This window comes from Carlito syrichta, unplaced genomic scaffold (assembly GCF_000164805.1).
Source record: "Carlito syrichta isolate Samal-C Ts95f unplaced genomic scaffold, Tarsius_syrichta-2.0.1 Scaffold199841, whole genome shotgun sequence".
NCBI lineage: Eukaryota > Metazoa > Chordata > Mammalia > Primates > Tarsiidae > Carlito > Carlito syrichta.
This window is the reverse complement of record NW_007143937.1, coordinates 201,087-204,553: the sequence shown is the minus strand read 5'-3', so window position 1 is coordinate 204,553 and position 3,467 is coordinate 201,087.

Here is a 3,467-nt window from a genome sequence, read left to right as displayed (position 1 = left end):
ATACATGGATATGGTTGGCAGTCATCTTTTGCACACCATGTAGACTAAGTGGCAGAGAAATTCTACCCGTCAAGAAGGCTGAAGCAAATGTGCAGAAAAAATGTAGAAACAAAGACTTCCTGGGTTCCAGGTTGCTCTCCAGTTTTTCATTTCAACCTTTTCAAGTCCTAGATACATACCTGCTCTGGGATCCAGTGGGTCTCTCAAGCATCATCCTTCTAATAAAAGTCCTTGTAAGTTAACAAAACCAAAGGGATTTCTGCAATTTGCTCCTGAAGCAATACTAACAAATGTACACATCTTGTCCCTGCTCAAACGTCGTTCTCAGTGAGCCCTTTCCTGACTGTTGTATTTAAAATTACACACACTCCTTATCCCTTTCCCTTGTTTTTTTCCTTTCTAGCACTTATGTCCTTCTAATATATACATACATGTTAGAATATATTGTGTGCAGTATATAATAAGCACTATGAGCTATTTATTTTTTTATTCTATTTATTGCCTCTTCCCACTGAAATGTAAGCTCCACAAGAACAATTTTTTTTTAAATTCTACACAACAAAATAAATCATAAGTAAGAGCAAACCATACATTTAAAAGAAAGCTACATACTAGAGAAAATATTTGCAATGCATATAACCAACAAAGGGTTAAAAGAAAGAGTATATCAAGAACTCCTACAAATTGTAAGAATAAAACCAGGAACTCAGGAGAAAAATTGGCAATTCACAGGAGAAGAAACACAAATGGTCAATAAATGTGTGGAGGGGTGCATAGCTTCACCTGTAGTCAAGGAAATAAAAAAACGAAAAGAAGATCGTATTTATGCCCATCATTTTAGAAAACATACAAGTTCAGCTTGTTTCCATTCATTCATTTATTTATTCAATTAGTTTGACAAACATTATTAAACAACGAATATTTTCCGATTCTGAGCACTGAAGATACAGCAGTGAACAAAACAGACAAAAATCCCTGCCCTTAGGGAGTTTATAGTCTACTGAACATAATAAAAAAGGAAATAAGATATATAGTCTGTTAGTGACACCTACCAAGGTAAACATCTAAAGCAGAGAAGGACATGAATTATTCAGGTAAAACTTGAAATTGTAAATAGAGTGGCCTTGCTAAGGGAAGAAATTGCTAAGAAGTAAATACCTGAAGGAAATGAGAGTGATCCAGGTAATATCTATGGGAAGAGCACTTGAGGCAAAGGGTTCTGAAGTGCAAAAGCCCTGAGGCAGGAACTTGCCTCTTCTTGTTGTTCAAAGAACAGAGAAGAGACTAGTATGACTGACTCAGAGTGGACAAGGGGATGGAGTAGGAGATGATATCAGGAAAACAATATAGAGGGACAGATCACAGAGGTGTAAATTACAGTGGCTTTTACTGGGAGAGAGGGATGCCTGTCTTTTTGTTCACTGATGTATCCCCACCAACTAGAACAGTGCCTGGCACACAGTAGACACTCACTAAGCAGTTGTAAAAATAAATAAATGCAATCAACAAAAGTTCCTGCTATTAAAAAAAGATTTTTGATATACCACTTAGTTGTCTTTTTCAAAAGGCAGATTACAAAAGAGGATAAAAGTGAGTGATCACAAATGAACAGTGGTAGATTTGGGGTCATAAATTTGGATCTCACTTTTTTTCTGTTTCTGTAACTGAATTTCCTCTTTAAAAGAGCTATACTACTTGAAAGAAGAAAAATACATGCAAAAATTAGATGAAAGAGTGGAAAGGAAGAAGCTAAGAGAAAGAGAAATTAATTTAGGCTGCAGAAATTTAGCCATGTTCCCCCCACTTACACACACACACACACACACACACACACATATCTGGAAGCCCTCTCTTCCTGTCTTGGCCCTGCCCTTGGCTGCATTCCAGGCTCTCTCTGCTCTTGGCAATCCCTCAGTCCTCCCAGAAGTCTGATGCACAGCAGCCCCCTGCTGTCCCTGGCCACAATGGAGGCGGCATTCAGATTCACAAACAAAGGCAATTAGCAAAAAACTGCCTCCTGGCTCCTCTAATTGTCCACACTCCCGAAAAGAAATAAATGATGGCTCTTTCTGAGGAAAATAGAAACTCAGTCATTAGCCCCATAAGCATGCAGAGAGACCTCCCTGAGGAATACCTAGACATTGACAGAGATGGGAATCACATGACCAGAAAGGCCACTGCTCCAGGAGGGATGTAACCAACCTACCAGCTGACCTTGATGGGCTCTCTGGAGCTAAGCATTAACCCCCTAATGTGAAATCAGGCTCTGGAGGTAAGGAGACAGACGGAACTAGGTGCAAATCCCATCTCTACCATTCGCTAGCTGTGTGGGTTTGGGCAAATCACAATCATCTCTCCAATGGGAAGATGTTACCCCCAATAACGGCAATTATTGATGAAATAAAATTGGGTGCCAATCAGTGAACAAACAACAGAAATTTCAGTCTCAACTGTAGAATAGGAAGAGTGATAGCACCAACCTCAAGGTGTTGTGGGAGCTAAGTGAGAAAAGTGCTCAGTGATGTTATTATATATGAGCATGTTTTTCCCTCTGTGCACACTTTCCCCACTCCTTTCTATACCTCGCTCATTCCTATTCTTCTTCCAAGATTCAATTCAGTTGTTGCAGTCAACAGGTTGCCTTCTCCGATCCCTTTGGGCTGAAGTGGGTGCCCTTGCCCTGTGCCCCCAAAGCACATACTACTTACCTGTGTAGTTCAGGGCTCCTTGGTTGTAAGTGACAGAGACCACCTCCACCTAACTTAAAGCAGTGAGGAAGTTTATTGGAAAGATGTCAGAGCTGAAAAGATCCAAATGAGGTTGGAGAATGGGACATAAGAATGAGCCAAGGGCCGGGCTCGGTGGCTCAGCCTGTAATCTCGCACCTTGGGAGGCCGAGGTGAGTGAATCGCCTGAGCCTGCGGGTTCGAGACCCTCCTGGGCAACTGGCGAAACCTCATCTCTACAATAAATTTAAAAAAAATCAGCCGGGCGTGTTAGCGCATGCCTGTAATTCCAGCTACTCGGAAGGCTGAGGCGGAAGGATCGCCGGAGCCCTGCAAGCCGAGGCTGCGGTGGCCAGGAGCGGCCACTGCACTCCAGTCTGGGTGACAGAGTGAGACTCCAACTCAAAAAAAAAAAAAAAAAAAAAGAATGAGCCAAGGATGTTCCAGGAAGCTGGGATGGAAATAGAACCTCACACCTTTTCAGGCCCCTTATCTCTCTATCTGTTCAGCATCAAATTCCAGGGAGGGGATGGTGGGCTGGCCTTGTTAAGGGCACATACCCATCCCTTAGCCAGAATAGAGCAGAGTTCCAAATTGTGGCCCCATTCAACTGTCTCCAGTGAGGAAATGTTACCACCAATAAAGGCAATTATCAATGAAATAAAAATTGGGTGCCAATCAGTGAACAAACAACAGAAATCTCAAACATAAGAAGGAATTTCCTCTCATTAATTCCTCTGA